Genomic DNA, 18,697 nt, shown 5'->3' on the forward strand with positions numbered 1-18,697 from the left:
TATTGAGTTCTTTGAGAAGGTGACCAAAGAGGTGGATGAGGGTAAAGCAGTTGACGTGGTGTACATGGATTTTAGCAAAGTGTTTGATAAGGTTCCCCATGATAAGCTACTGCTGAAAGTACGGATGCATGGGATTGAGGGTGATTTAGCAGTTTGGATCAGGAATTGGCTAGCTGATAGAAGACAGAGGGTGATGTTTGATGGGAAATATTCAACCTGGAGCTCAGTTACAAGTGGTGTACCTCAGGGATCTGTTTTGGGGCCACTGCTGTTTGTCATTTTTATAAATGACCTAGATGAGGGTGTAGAAGGATGGATTAGTAAATTTGCTGACGACACCAAAGTTGGAGGAGTTGCAGACAGTGAGGATGGATGTTACAGTTTGCAGAGGGACATAGATAAGCTGCAGAGCTGGGCTGAGAGGAGGCAGATGGAGTTTAATACGGAAAAGTGTGAGGTGATTCACTTTGGTAAGAGTAACAGGAGTACAGAATATAGGGCTAATGGAAGGACTCTTGGTAGTGTTGACGAGCAGAGAGATCTCTGTGTACATGTGCATAGCTCCCTGAAAGTTGGCACCCAGGTTGATAGGGTTGTTAAGAAGGCGTACGGTGTGTTAGCTTTTATTAGTAGAGGGATTGAATTTCGGAGCCATGAGGTCATGTTGCAACTGTACAAAACTCTGGTGCGGCCGCACTTGGAGTATTGCGTACAGTTCTGGTCGCCGCATTATAAGAAAGATGTGGAGGCATTGGAAAGGGTGCAGAGGAGGTTTACCAGGATGTTGCCTGGTATGGTGGGAAGGTCTTATGAGGAAAGGCTGAGGGACTTGAGGTTGTTTTCATTAGAGAGAAGAAGGTTACAAGGTGACCTAATTGAGGCATACAAGATGATCAGAGGGTTAGATAGGGTGGACAGTGAGAGCCTTTTACCTCGGATGGTGATGGCTAACACGAGGGGACATAGCTTTAAATTAAGGGGTGGTAATTATAGGACGGATGCCAGAGGTAGGTTCTTTACTCAGAGGGTAGTAAGGGTGTGGAATGCCCTGCCTGCAGCAGTTGTGGACTCGCCAACTTTAAGGGCGTTCGAATGGTCAGTGGATAGGCATATGGATAACATTGGAATAGTTTAGGTTAGAGGGTCATTAGATTGGTTCCACTGGTCGGCGCAACATCGAGGGCTGAAGGGCCTGTACTGCGCTGTAATGTTCTATGTTTGTTTCCAGGGCCATTCTGCTGCAGGGTGTGGGACCTGCTTTCCCTGTAAACAGACACACAGATAAACCCCGCTGTTTAATTCGGTGCAGGTGGAGTAACAGACAACAATCAGGAAAATCGGGTCCGAGGTTCTCGGATTGTTTGAACCTTCCAAGTTAAAGGAGAGTGTGCTGGCGGCTGTATAAACACACTGAGATTCAGAAAGTTTAGTGCAGAGACCGGAACGGCAAAATGTTCAGCGTTTTTCTTGAGTGAGTTGTTTAAGTATTGGAAGAGAATTTGCTCTAATACTAGTAATTGAAATACGTGTGATGGAGCAGGTTCAAAATGGGAGATGGAGTGAAACCGGCATGGCACTCAAAGTACGTTATCGAATGTAATTAGTATAGTAGTCAGACTGATATGACTGAATGAAATATAACCAATATAATTACCCATGTAACCCACCAAAGTTGGTATAGTAAACACTTATTAATGAATATAGACAGTAGCCTCCTGAGGAACACTGGACATTGTCCAGCTGTCCAGCTTAATACGTGACTATAGCAAAAAGGAGAGTAAAATAAACATGTTTTCTTCACTAATTGATCTAAGTTAGCTAAACCACGATTATTGTAGAAACAGAATAGTTTGGATAAGGGCAGAGACTGGAACTACCATGGTTTCAAGGGCAAAGAGATGTACTAATGAGGGACCAATCTCAAGCAGGGTAGATAAAGGGCTAGCCCAGAAATAATGATGGTTAAAACAAGGAAATCTAAGGGTAAGAGAAGAGTTCTGAGATATGGAGCTGTAATGTGTATAAAAAGACTGTAAGCAGAATGATTCATTGGATGGTTCTGGACATCCTGGCTTTATTGTCTTGTACTGGAGGATAAAGTCTACTGCTTGGAAGATCAAGACTCAGACTCTCTGTTCTAATCGGCTAAAATCATTTGTCGTCCTGGGGAACCACGACATGCCCTACACTAAACAGAGATTTTAAACAGTACCCTACACTAAACAGAGATTTTAAACAGTACCCTACACTAAACAGAGATTTTAAACAGTGCCCTACACTAAACAGAGATTTTAAACAGTACCCTACACTAAATGGGGATTTTAAACAGTATCCTACACTAAACAGAGATTTTAAACAGTACCCTACACTAAACGGGGATTTTAAACAGTGCCCTACACTAAACAGAGATTTTAAACAGTACCCTACACTAAACAGAGATTTTAACCAGTGCCCCACACTAAACAGAGATTTTAAACAGTGCCCCACACTAAACAGAGATTTTAAACAGTGCCCTACACTAAACAGAGATTTTAAACAGTGCCCTACACTAAACAGTGATTTTAAACAGTGCCCCACACTAAACAGAGATTTTAAACAGTGCCCTACACTAAACAGAGATTTTAAACAGTACCCTACACTAACCAGAAATTTTAAACAGTGCCCTACACTAAACAGAGATTTTAACCAGTGCCCCACACTAAACAGAGATTTTAAACAGTGCCCTACACTAAACAGAGATTTTAAACAGTGCCCTACACTAAACAGAGATTTTAAACAGTGCCCCACACTAAACAGAGATTTTAAACAGTGCCCTACACTAAACAGAGATTTTAAACAGTGCTCTACACTAAACAGAGATTTTAAACAGTACCCTACACTAAACAGAGATTTTAAACAGTGCCCTACACTAAACAGAGATTTTAAACAGTGCCCTACACTAAACAGAGATTTTAAACAGTACCCTACACTGAACAGAGATTTGAAACAGTGCCCTACACTAAACAGAGATTTTAACCAGTGCCCCACACTAAACAGAGATTTTAAACAGTGCCCTACACTAAACAGAGATTTTAAACAGTACCCTACACTAAACAGAGATTTTAAACAGTGCCCTACACTAAACAGAGATTTTAAACAGTGCCCTACACTAAACAGAGATTTTAAACAGTGCCCTACACTAAACAGAGATTTTAAACAGTACCCTACACTAAACAGAGATTTTAAACAGTACCCTACACTAAACAGAGATTTTAAACAGTGCTCTACACTAAACAGAGATTTTAAACAGTACCCTACACTAAACAGAGATTTTAAACAGTGCCCTACACTAAACAGAGATTTTAAACAGTGCCCTACACTAAACAGAGATTTTAAACAGTGCCCTACACTAAACAGAGATTTTAAACAGTACCCTACACTAAACAGAGATTTTAAACAGTGCCCTACACTAAACAGAGATTTTAAACAGTGCCCTACACTAAACAGAGATTTTAAACAGTACCCTACACTAAACAGAGATTTTAAACAGTGCCCTACACTAACCAGAGATTTTAAACAGTGCCCTACACTAAACAGAGATTTTAAACATTGTCCTACACTAAACAGAGATTTTAAACAGTGCCCTACACTAAACAGAGATTTTAAACATTACCCTACACTAAACAGAGATTTTAAACAGTACCCTACACTAAACGGAGATTTTAAACAGTACCCTACACTAAACAGAGATTTTAAACAGTACCCTACACTAAACAGAGATTTTAAACAGTGCCCTACACTAACCAGAGATTTTAAACAGTGCCCTACACTAAACAGAGATTTTAAACATTGTCCTACAGTAAACAGAGATTTTAAACATTGTCCTACACTAAACAGAGATTTTAAACAGTGCCCGACACTAAACAGAGATTTTAAACAGTACCCGACACTAAACAGAGATTTTAAACAGTGCCCTACACTAAACAGAGATTTTAAACAGTACCCGACACTAAACAGAGATTTTAATCAGTACCCCACACTAAACAGAGATTTTAAACAGTACCCTACACTAAACAGAGATTTTAAACAGTACCCTACACTAAACAGAGATTTTAAACAGTGCCCTACACTAAACAGAGATTTTAAACAGTACCCAACACTAAACAGAGATTTTAAACAGTACCCGACACTAAACAGAGATTTTAAACATTGCCCTACACTAAACAGAGATTTTAAACCGTGTCCTACACTAAACAGAGATTTTAAACAGTGCCCTACACTAAACAGAGATTTTAAACAGTGCCCTACACGAAACAGAGATTTTAAACAGTGCCCGACACTAAACAGAGATTTTAAACAGTGTCCTACACTAAACAGAGATTTTAAACAGTGTCCTACACTAAACAGAGATTTTAAACAGTGCCCGACACTAAACAGAGATTTTAAACAGTGCCCTACACTAAACAGAGATTTTAAACAGTGCCCTACACTAAACAGAGATTTTATACAGTGCCCTACACTAAACAGAGATTTTAAACAGTGCCCTACACTAAACGGAGATTTTAAACAGTACCCTACACTAAACAGAGATTTTAAACAGTGTCCTACACTAAACAGAGATTTTAAACTACACTAAACAGAGATTTTAAACAGTGCCCTACACTAAAAGACAATTTAGCATGGCCAATCCAAATTTAGTGTATATCTTGGGACAGTAAGCGATAATTCAGCATTGCCAATCCACGTAACCAACACATCTTGGACACTAAGGGGCAAATTAACAGAGCCAATCCACCGAATCAACACATTTTGAGACAGTAAGTGGCAATTTAGCATGGCCAATCCTCCTCTTGTACATAGTCTGGGACACTAATGTGCAATTTAGCATGGCCAATCCTCCTCTTGAATATTGTCTGGGACAGTAAGTGGCAATTTAGCATGGCCAATCCTCCTCTTGTACATAGTCTGGGACACTAATGTGCAATTTAGCATGGCCAATCCACCTAACCTAGTCAGTTTAGGACACTCAGGGGAATTTAGCAATAAGGGATAATTTAGCATGGCCAATCCACCTCTTGTACACAGCTTGGGACACAAACGGGATTTTAACATGTCCAATTGACCTCTCATCCACATCTTTAGCATCTAAGGATGGCCAATCCAGCTCTGGTACACATCTTGGGACACGAAGGAGCAATTTAGCAAGGCAAATACACCTCCTGTACACATTGTGGAACACTAAAGTGAATTTAGCGCGGTCAATCCACATCTTGTACACTGCTTGGGAGACAAAGCGGCAATTTAACAAGATCAGTTCACACCTCGTACACACCTTGGAATAGTAAGGGGAATTTAGCAGAGCCAATCCATCTCTCACACATGGCTTGGGACACTAAGGAGCAATTTAGCATGACCAATCCACCCAACCTTTGGCCGTGTCAGGTATTTTAACATGTCCAATTCTCATCCACATCTTAAGGCGCTAAAGGAAATTTAGCTTGGCCAATCCACCTCTCGTACGCATATTGGGACACTAAGGGGCAATTTAGCATGGCCAATCCACCAACCTACACATCTTAGGACACGATGGGGAATTTGGCATGGCCAATAAACCTAATCTACACATTTTGGGACATTAAGGGGCAATTTAGTCTGGTGAATCCACCCTACCTACAAATCTTGTAAATTAGCATTTCCAATCCACCTAACCTACATATTTGGGACACTAAGGAACAATTTAGCATGGCCAATCTACTAAACCTACACATTTTGGGACACTAAGGGGCCATTTATCATGGCCAATCCATCTGGAATAAGGTCTGTTGTGTTGCCTCTGGAGCTATTATTTTTCTTTTCCTTCCCCGAACGCTGTCTTGTCTCTTTTTACCCCCACCCCCAGCACCCCCAGCACCCCCTATCTTCTCCAATTCTGTCATTCCTCATCTGAGGCCTGTCCCAGTCCCTGTTTTACACCAATATTTCTTACCTCTTTGGCTGTTATCTGTGTCAGGGCCAACTCTTGTTTGAACAATTCTGTCAGTTTGGGGAGACCCAGTGAGTCTCCTTTGCACCCCCAGGATATCCTTTTCTCAAGTCAGGAGACCAAAACTGTCCACAGTAACTCCAGATGTGTCCTCCCCAGCACCTTATACATAACCTCACTGCTTTTAAACTCCATCCCTCCAGCAACGAAGGACAAAATTCCAGTTGCCTTCTTCATCCCCTGCTGCAAACCAACTCCTTGAGATTCCTGCACAAGGACGCCCAGATCCCTCTGCACAGCTGGGATTTTTTCCCATTGAAAGAATAGACCATCTTGCTGTTGTTCCTGCCATTTCTTGAGATGACATGGAGTGAATCAAAGTGGCTGAGGACTGATATCTGGGCTGCTGGGGCCCACTGGAGGAGACCAGGAGGGTCATCGGCTCAGCACTCTGGCCATCTATACTCACACCTGACCGTCTATATTCACACCTGACCATCTATATTCACAACTGACCATCGATACTCACACCTGACCATCTATATTCACATCTGACCATCTATAGTCACACCAGACCATCCATACTCACACCTGACCATCTATATTCACACCTGACCATCTATACTCACACCTGACCATCTATATTCACACCTGACCATCTATACTCACACCTGACCATCTATACTCACACCTGACCATCGATACTCACCCCTGACAATCTATACTCACACCTGACCATCAATATTCACACCTGACCATCTATACTCACACCTGACCATCGATACTCACCCCTGACAATCTATACTCACACCTGACCATCTATATTCACACCTGACCATCTATATTCACACCTGACCATCTATACTCACACCTGACCATATATATTCACACCTGACCATCTATACTCACACCTGACCATCTATACTCACACCTGACCGTCTATATTCACACCTGACCATCTATATTCACACCTGACCATCTATACTCACACCTGACCGTCTATATTCACACCTGACCATCTATATTGCCACCTGACCATCATACTCACACCTGACCATCTACACTCACACCCGACCATCTATACTCAAACCTGACCGTCTATATTCACACCTGACCATCTATAATCACACCTGACCATCAATACTCACACCTGACCGTCTATATTCACACCTGACCATCTATACTCACACCTGACCATCTATATTCACACCTGACCATCTATACTCACAGCTGACCATCTATATTCACACCTGACCATCTATATTCACACCTGACCATCTATATTCATACCAGACCATCTATACTCACACCAGGCCATCCATACTCACACCTGACCATCTATATTCACACCTGACCTTCGATACTCACACCTGACCATCTATACTCACACCTGAACATCTATATTTACACCTGACCATCTATACTCACACCTGACCATCTATACTCACACCTGACCATCTATATTCACACCTGACCATCTATAATCACACCGGACCATCTATACTCACACCTGACCATCTATATTCACACCTGACCATCTATACTCACACCTGACCATCTATACTCACGCCTGACCATCTCTATGCACACCTGACCATCTATACTCACACCGCACCATCTATATTCACACCTGACCATCTCTATTCACACCTGACTATCTATAGTCACACCGGACCATCTATATTCACACCTGACCATCTATATTCACACCTGACCATCGATACTCACACCTGACCATCTATATTCACACCTGACCATCGATATTCACACCTGACCATCTATATTCACTCCAGACCATCATTATTCACTGCTGACCATCTATACTCACACCTGACCATCTATATTCACACCTGACCATCTATACTCACACCTGACCATCTAAATTCACACCTGACCATCGATATTCACACCTGACCATCTATATACACTCCTGACCATCTATACTCACACCTGACCATCTATATTCACACCTGACCATCTATACTCAAACCAGACCATCTATATTCACCCCTGACCATCGATACTCACACCTGACCATCTATATTCACACCTGACCATCTATACTCACAACTGACCATCTATATTCACACCTGACCATCTATACTGACACCGGTGCAGCTTTGTTCACCCCTGACGATCAATACTCACACCGGACCATCTATATTCACTCCTGACCATCTATATTCAAACCTGACCATCTATACTCACACCTGACCATCTATACTCACACCTGACCGTCTACATTCACACCTGACCATCTATATTCACACCTGACCATCTATACTCACACCTGACCAACTATATTCATACCTGACCATCTATACTCACACCTGACCATCTAAATTCACACCTGACCATCGATATTCTCACCTGACCATCTATATACACTCCTGACCATCTATAATCACGCCTGACCATCTGTACTCACACCTGACCATCGATACTCACACCTGACCATCTGTATTCGCTCCTGACCATCTATATTCACACCTGACCATCTATACTCACACCGGACCATCAATATTCACCCCTGACCATCTATACACACACCTGACCATCTATATTCACACCTGACAATCTATACTCACACCTGACCATCTATATTCACACCTGACCATCTATACTCACACCTGACCATCTATATTCATCCCTGACCATCTATAATCACACCTGACCATCTATATTCACACCTGACCATCTATACTCAAACCGGACCATCTATATTCACCCCTGACCATCGATACTCACACCTGACCATCTATATTCACACCTGACCATCTATACTCACACCTGACCATCTATATTCACACCTGACCATCTATATTCTCCCCTGACCATCGATACTCACACCTGACCATCTATATTAACTCCTGACCATCTATGTTCAAACCTGACGATCTATATTTGCACCTAACTATCTATACTCATTCCGGAACATCGATATGCACACTTGACAATCTAAACTCGCACCTGACCATCTATATTCACCCCTGACCATCTATACTCACACCTGACCATCTATATTCACACCTGACCATCTATACTCACACCGGAGCAGCTTTGTTCACCCCTGACGATCAATACTCACACCGGACCATCTATATTCACTCCTGACCATCTATATTCAAACCTGACCATCTATACTCACACCTGACCATCTATATTCACACCTGACCATCTATACTCACACCTGACCATCTATATTCACACCTGGCCATCTATATTCACACATGACCATCGATACCCACACCGGACCATCTATATTCACACCTGACCATCTATATTCACACCTGACCGTCTATATTCACCCCTGACCATTGATACTCACAACGGACCATCTATATTCACTCCTGACCATCTATATTCACACCTGACCATCTATATTCACACCTGACCATCTATATTTACACCTGGCGATCTATATTCACACCTGACCATCTATACTCACACCTGACCGTCTATATTCACACCTGACCATCTATATTCACACCTGACCATCCATACTCACACCTGACCATCTATACTCACACCTGACCATGTATATTCACACCTGACCATCTATACTCACACCTGACCATCGAAACTCACACCTCACCATCTATATTCATACCTGACCATCTATACTCACACCTGACCATCGATACTCACACCAGACCATCTATATTCACCCCTGACCATCTATACTCACACCTGACCATCTATATTCACAACTGACCATCGATACTCACATCTGACCATCTATATTCACACCTGACCATCTATACTCACACCTGACCATCTATATTCACCCCTGACCATCAATATTCACACCTGACCATCTATACTCGCACCTGACCATCGATACTCACCCCTGACCATCTATACTCACACCTGACCATCTATACTCACCCCTGACCATCGATACTCACCCCTGACCATCTATACTCACACCTGACCATCTATATTCACACCTGATCATCTATAATCACACCTGACCATCTATATTCACACCTGACCATCTATACTCACACCTGACCATCTATAATCACACGTGACCATCTATACTCACACCTGACCATCGAAAGTCACACCTGGCCATCTATATTCACCCCTGACCATCTATACTCACACCTGACTGTCTATATTCACACCTGACAATCTATACTCACACCTGACCATCTATACTCACACCTGACCATCTATACTCACACCTGACCGTCTATATTCACACCTGACCATCTATATTCACACCTGACCATCTATACTCACACCTGACCATCTATATTCACACCTGAACATCTATATTCTCCCCTGACCATCTATATTCACACCTGACCATCAATATTCATACCAGAGAATCTATACTCACACCAAACCATCTATACTCACACCTGACCATCTATACTCACACCTGACCATCTATATTCACACCTGGCCATCGATACTCACACCTGACCATCGATACTCACTCCTGACCATCTATATACACACCTGACCATCTATACTCACACCTGACCATCTATATTCACACCTGACCATCGATACTCACACCTGACCATCTACATTCACACCGGACCATCTATACTGACACCTGACAATTATATTCACACCTGACCATCTATACTCACACCTGACCATTTATACTCACACCTGACCATCTATATTCACCCCTTACCAACTATACTCACACCTGACCATCTCTATTCACACCTGACCATCTATACTCACACCGGACCATCTATATTCACACCTGACCATCTATACTCACACCTGACCATCTATACTCAGACCTGACCATCTCTATTCACACCTGACCATCTATACTCACAGCGGACCATCTATATCAAACCTGACAATCGATACTCACAGCTGACCATCTATATTCACTCCTGACCATCTATATTCACACCTGACCATCTATACTCACACCTGACCATCGATACTCACACCTGACCATCTACATTCACTCCTGACCATCTACATTCACACCTGACCATCCATTCTCACACCTGACCATCTATATTCACACCTGACCATCTATACTCACACCTGACCGACTATATTCACACCTGACCATCTATACTCACACCTGACCGACTATACTCACACCTGACCATCTATATTAACACCTGACCATCTATACTCACACCTGACCGTCTATATTCTCACCTGACCATCTATATTCACACCTGACCATCTATACTCACACCTGACCATCTATATTCACACCTGACCATCTATATTCACACCTGACCATCTATCTTCACTCCTGACCACCTATATTCATACCAGAAAATCTATACTCACACCAAACCATCTATACTCACACCTGACCATCTATACTCACACCTGACCATCAATATTCACACCTGACCATTGATACTCACACCTGACCATCGATACTCACACCTGACCATCTATATTCACACCTGACCATCGATACTCACACCTGACCATCTATATTCACACCGGACCATCTATACTCACACCTGGCCATTATATTCACACCTGACCATCTATATTGCCACCTGACCATCATACTCACACCTGACCATCTACACTCACACCCGACCATCTATACTCAAACCTCACCATCTATATTCACACCTGACCATCTATAATCACACCTGACCATCAATACTCACACCTGACCGTCTATATTCACACCTGACCATCTATACTCACACCTGACCATCTATATTCACACCTGACCATCTATACTCACAGCTGACCATCTATATTCACACCTGACCATCTATATTCACACCTGACCATCTATATTCATACCGGACCATCTATACTCACATCAGGCCATCCATACTCACACCTGACCATCTATATTCACACCTGACCTTCGATACTCACACCTGACCATCTATACTCACACCTGAACATCTATATTTACACCTGACCATCTATACTCACACCTGACCATCTATACTCACACCTGACCATCTATATTCACACCTGACCATCTATACTCACACCGGACCATCTATACTCACACCTGACCATCTATATTCACACCTGACCATCTATACTCACACCTGACCATCTATACTCACGCCTGACCATCTCTATGCACACCTGACCATCTATACTCACACCGCACCATCTATATTCACACCTGACCATCTCTATTCACACCTGACTATCTATAGTCACACCTGACCATCTATATTCACACCTGACCATCTATACTCACACCCGACCATCTATACTCACACCTGACCATCTATATTCACACCTGACCATCTATATTCACCCCTGACCATCTATACTCACACCTGACCATCTATATTCACCCCTGACCATCTATATTCACACCAGACCATCTATACTCACACCTGACCATCTATACTCACACCTGACCATCTATATTCACACCTGACCATCTATATTCACACCTGACCATCTATACTCACACCTGACCATCTATATTCACACCTGACCATCTATACTCACACCTGAGCATCTATACTCACACCTGACCATCTATATTCACACCTGACCATCGATATTCACACCTGACCATCTATACTCACACCTGACCATCGATATTCACACCTGACCATCTATACTCACACCTGACCATCTATACTCACACCTGACCATCTATATTCACACCTGACCATCTATACTCACACCTGACCATCGATATTTACACCTGACCATCTATACTCACACCTGACCATCGATACTCACACCTGACCATCTATATTCGCACCTGAGCATCTATACTCACACCTGACCATCTATACTCACACCTGACCATCTCTACTCGCACCTGACCATCTATACTCACACCTGACCATCTATACTCACACCTGGCCATCTATAGTCACACCTGACCACCTATACTCTCACCTGACCATCTATACTCACTCCTGACCATCTATATTCACACCTGACCATCTATACTCACACCTGACCATCTATACTCACACCTGACCATCTATATTCACACCTGGCCGTCTATATTCACGCCTGACCATCTGTACTCACACGTGACTCACAGAGTGCTGGCGAATAGAGTAAAGAGGACTGTAGACAGGGCTTTAAACTAATTGGGCGGGGGGGAGGGTGCGAGGGTAGGTGACATTACGGGGTCTAAAGTTAAGGAGAGGGTACAGGTAAGGGAAGAGGCCGAGGATGTCCCAATAATAGATGGAGTAGGGGGCGTGAGTATGGTTGGTGGCGTTATGGCAAATAGGGTCCAGGTGAAGGCTGGGATGAAAGCACTTTATCTGAATGCACGAAGCATTCGGAATAAAGTGGATGAGCTGGTGGCGCAGATCAGCACAAATGGATATGATCTGGTGGCCATTACAGAGACGTGGCTGCAAGGTGACAGGGACTGGGAGCTGAATGTCCAGGGGTATCAAGTGTTTAGGAAGGACTGGCAGGAGGGAAAAAGAGTGGGGGGGGCGTAGCTCTGCTGATTAAGGATAGCATCAGGGTGGTAGCAAGGGATGATATTGGAGCCAAAGAGCAGAAAGTGGAATCATTGTGGGTAGAGATTAGGAACAGCAAAGGGAGGAAGACGCTGGTGGGTGTCGTCTATAGGCCCCCAAATAATGATCTGGAGGTGGGGCGGGCTGTTAACGCGCAAATAAATGCGGCGTGCAAGAATGGAATGGCAATAATTATGGGGGATTTCAATCTGCATATTGATTGGTCGACCCATGTTGGACACGGTGGGCTCGAGGAGGAGTTCTTGAAATGCTGCCGGGATACTTTCCTCGAACAGTGTGTGTTGGAGCCGACGAGGGAGCGAGCTATCTTGGATCTGGTGCTATGTAATGAGGCGGGTAGAATTAGGGACCTTGCGGTGAAGGATCCTCTTGGGGAGAGTGATCATTGTATGGTGGAGTTTCTGGTGCAGATGGAGGAGGAGAAAGTGGGTTCCCGGACACGCGTCCTTTGTTTGAACAGAGGGGAGTACGGTAGGATGAGAGAAGAATTGGCGAATGTGGACTGGGGGAGCGCGTTGGAAGGTAGGTCTGTTAAGGAGCAGTGGAGGATCTTTAAGGAGATCTGGATTAATGATCTGGATGAGGGTATAGTTGGGTGGATTAGTAAATTTGCTGATGACACCAAAGTTGGAGGTGTGGTAGATTGTGAGGAAGGGTGTCATAGTCTGCAGGGAGACTTAGATAGGTTGCAGAGCTGGGCCGAGAGGTGGCGGATGGAATTTAATGCGGAGAAGTGTGAGGTAATTCACTTTGGTAGGAGCAACAGATGTGTCGAGTATAGGGCTAACGGGAGGACTTTGAATAGTGTGGATGAACAGAGGGATCTAGGTGTGTGTGTACATAGATCCCTGAAAGTTGGGAATCAAGTAGATAAGGTTGTCAAGAAGGCGTACGGTGTCTTGGCGTTTATTGGTAGGGGGATTGAATTTAGGAGTCGCAGTGTAATGTTGCAACTGTACACTACTCTAGTGCGGCCGCACTTGGAGTACTGTGTGCAGTTCTGGTCCCCGCATTACAAGAAGGATGTGGAGGCGTTGGAGAGGGTGCAGAGGAGGTTTACTAGGATGTTGCCTGGTATGGTGGGGAGGTCCTATGAGGAGAGACTGAGGGATCTAGGGTTGTTTTCGTTGGAAAGAAGGCGGCTAAGAGGGGATCTTATTGAAACATATAAGATGATTAGAGGTTTAGATAGGGTGGATAGTGATAGCCTTTTTCCTCGGATGGAGAAAGCTAGCACGAGGGGGCATGGCTTTAAATTAAGGGGGGGTAGCTACAGGACGGATGTCAGGGGTAGGTTCTTTACCCAGCGGGTGGTGAGGGATTGGAATGCCCTGCCTGCTGCAGTTGTAAATGCGTCTAGTTTGGGGGCGTTTAAGAGATCTCTGGATAGGTTTATGGACGAAAAGGGATTGGTATAGGCTAGTGGGTCATTGTTTTTGTAACTGGTCGGCGCAACATCGTGGGCCGAAGGGCCTGTTCTGCGCTGTAATGTTCTATGTTCTATGTTCTATGTTCTTTCTTGGTGCTCAGCGGAAATTTATTCCGATGGTTAAAAAGGACTGTAGGAGGAGAGGTAATAAGCCGTGGATAACGAAGGAGGTGAAGGAAAGTGTTAAATTAAAAGCGAAGGCGTTTAGAGTAGCTAAGAGTAGTGGGCGAGAAGAGGATTGGGAGAGGTTTAAATGTCAACAAAGATTGACAAAGAAGATGATAAAGAAGGGTAGGAGAAACTATGAAGCTGGGCTAGCGCTTAATATAAAAAAGGATAGCAAGAGTTTTTATAAATATATAAAAAGGAAGAGGCTGGCTAGGGTGAACGTTGGTCCTTTAGAGGATGAGAGGGGGCACTTAGTGGTAGGGGATGGGGAAACGGCTAAGGTCTTGAATAACTTTTTTATTTCTGTGAGGAGGACGTGAATAATTTGCCGGGTGTTAGCGATAGAAAGGTGGTAGGACTGGAGGGTCTTAATGACATTACTGTTACTAGAAAGGCGGTGCTCGACAGACTGGAGGGGCTGATTGTGGACAAGTCCCCAGGACCGGATGGAATGCATCCGAGGGTTCTGAAAGAAATGGCGGAGGTGATAGTGGATGCCTTGGTGGTTATTTTCCAGACGTCGCTGGATTCCGGAGAAGTGCTGGAAGATTGGAAAGCGGCTAATGTTACGCCGTTGTTTAAGAAGGGTGCCAGGCAAAAGGCAGGGAATTATAGGCCGGTTAGTTTAACGTCTGTGGTAGGTAAAATGTTAGAATCCGTCATTAAGGAGGAAATTGCGAGGCATCTTGAGAGGAATTGCTTGATAGAGCAGACGCAGCACGGTTTCATTAAAGGGAAGTCGTGTCTGACAAATTTACTGGAGTTCTATGAGGATGTGTCTAGGGCGGTGGATAGAGGAGAGCCGGTGGATGTGGTCTTTCTGGATTTTCAGAAGGCGTTTGACAAAGTACCTCACAAAAGGTTATTGCAGAAGGTCGAGGGACATGGAGTTGGGGGTAGGGTGTTAGCGTGGATAGAGGATTGGTTGTCAAATAGGAGGCAGAGAGTGGGGGTCAACGGGTGCTATTCGGATTGGCGGTTGGTGACTAGTGGAGTGCCCCAGGGGTCGGTGCTGGGGCCTCAGCTTTTTACCATTTATATAGATGATCTGGAGGAGGGAACCGAGTGTAGGGTGTCGAAATTTGCTGATGACACCAAGATTGGAGGAAAGACAAATTGTGCGGAGGGTGTGGAGAGTCTGCAGAAGGATCTAGATAGGCTGGGCAAATGGGCCAGGAAATGGCAAATGGAATTTAATGTTGGCAAGTGCGAGGTGGTCCACTTTGGTAGGAATAATGGTAGGAAGGACTATTACTTGCGTGGCAAAAGACTGCAGCAGGCGACGGTGCAGAGGGACCTCGTGGTCCTTGTGCATGAGTTGCAAAAACCCAGCTTGCAGGTGCAGCAGGTGGTCAGGAAGGCGAATGGGATGTTGGCCTTCATAGCGAGGGGGATTGAATATAAAAGTAGGGAGATCTTGCTGCGGCTGTATAGGGCATTGGTGAGGCCGCAGCTGGAGTACTGTGTGCAGTTTTGGGCGCCGTACTTACGCAAGGATATTTTGGCCTTAGAGGGAGTGCAGAGGAGGTTTACTAGGCTGATTTCAGAGTTGAGGGGGTTGAGCTATGAGGAGAGGCTGAATAAACTAGGCTTGTACTCGTTAGAGTTTAGAAGAATGAGGGGAGATCTTATTGAGACGTATAAGATGATGAATGGGATGGATAGGATAGAGGTGGAGAGACTCTTCCCGCTCAGAAAGGATAATAGGACTAGGGGGCACAGCCTCAAGATAAAGGGGGGCGGTTTAGAACGGAGTTGAGGAGGAACTTCTTCACTCAAAGGGTGGTGAATCTCTGGAATTCTCTGCCCGTTGAAGTGGTGGAGGCTGCCTCGCTAAATATTTTTAAGACGCGGGTTGATGGGTTTTTGATAAGCGAGGGGATTAAGGGTTATGGGGAGAGGGCGGGAATGTGGAACTGAGCCACGACAGATCAGCCATGATCTTATTGAATGGCGGGGCAGGCTCGAAGGGCTAGATGGCCTACTCCTGCTCCTATTTCTTATGTTCTTATGTTCTTTAGACATTGAGAAAGGTTATCAAAAATTGCAAAGGATCTTGATCAGCTGGGGAAGTGGCCTGAGAAATGGCAAATGGAGTTCAATGCAGACAAGTGTAAGGCGTTGCATTTTGGAAAGTTAAATCAAAGTGGGGCGTTCATTGTGAATGGTGGGGCCTGAGGGGAAACCGTGGAACTCGGAGTTCAGGTACATGGTTTTCGAAAGGCTGAGTCACCGGTAGGCAGGGCAATGGAGAAGGTTTTCGGCACACTAGCCTTCATCTGCCTGGGCATTGAGTGTATCAGTTGGAAAGTTATGCTGCAGTTATACAGGACATTGGTCAGGCCGCACCTGGAGGATTTCATTCAGTTTTGTTCACCTTGCTATAGGAAAGATGCTATTTAACTGAAGAGGGTGCTGAAGAGATTGACAAGGATGTTGCCAGGACTGAAGGGATTGGGTTTCCGGGAGAGATTTGATAGGCTAGGACTATTTTCTTTGAAGCATAGGAAACTGAGAGGTGATCTTACAGTGATTTATAAGGTCATAAGAGCATAAGTAGGGGAATGCATTCAGTGTTTTGACCTGAGTCAGGGAAGCGAGGACGGAGGTTTAGTTGAGAGGGAAGAGAATGATTGAGAACCTGATTTTTTACACACAAAGTGGTATGTGTGTGGAGTGAGCTTCCAGAGGAAGTGGTTGAGGCAGGGACATTGGCAACATTTAAAAGGCATTTGAGCCAGATACAAGGAAAAAAAATAGAGGGATATGTGCAAAATGCAGGCAAATGGGGTTAGCTTAGATGGGCTTTTGTGTCGACATGAACCAGATTGGGTCGGAGGGTCTGTCTCCGTGCCATTTCTTTTTTATGATTCTATGAACTCATTGACAGAATTTACCCTGTCAATCCCCTTATAAATCTGATATGTTCCACCGAGGTCACCTAAATTCAGAGAATATTTATATTGCTGAAGGAAGCCATTTGGTCGATCGATTCTGCTCCAATTCTCTGACAGAATATCTTACTAAGGCCCTAACAACATCATCACAAGTCTTTTTACACCAAAGGATAATTTAGCAGGGCCAATCCACATAACGTACACAGCTTTGGACACCAGGGGACATTAAATCATAGAACCCTACAGTGCAGACAGAGGCCCTTCGGCCCATCGAGTCTGTACCGAACACAATCCCAGCCAGGCCCTGCCCACATACCTGTACATATTATACCCACTAATCCCTCTAACCTACACATCCCTGGAGACTAAGGGGCAATTTCTTAGCACGGCCAATCAGCCTAACCCACACATCTTTGGACTGTGGGAGGAAACTGGAGCACCCGGAGGAAACCCACGCAGACACGAGGAGAATGTGCAAACTCCACACAGACAGTGACCTGAGCCGGGAATCGAACCCAGGACCCTGGAGCTGTGAAGCAGCAGCGCTAACCACTGTGCTAACATGCCGCCCAATTGTATCACGGTCAATCCACCTAACCAGACCAGTAACCCTCATATCAGCCCAAATCAGCCTAATGTCAGCTTCATGTCCAAAGACGTGTAGCTAATAGGGTTTCTTTTTAATTATTTGATTTGATTTATTATTGTCACATGTACTAGCACACAGTGAAGAGTACTGTTTACTACATGCAATGCAGGCAAAGCATTCTGCTCGGAGAGAAGGAAA

The sequence above is a fragment of the Carcharhinus amblyrhynchos genome, unplaced genomic scaffold (genome assembly GCF_965287045.1).
Source record: "Carcharhinus amblyrhynchos unplaced genomic scaffold, sCarAmb.v2.hapA chromosome_173, whole genome shotgun sequence".
Taxonomy (NCBI): domain Eukaryota; kingdom Metazoa; phylum Chordata; class Chondrichthyes; order Carcharhiniformes; family Carcharhinidae; genus Carcharhinus; species Carcharhinus amblyrhynchos.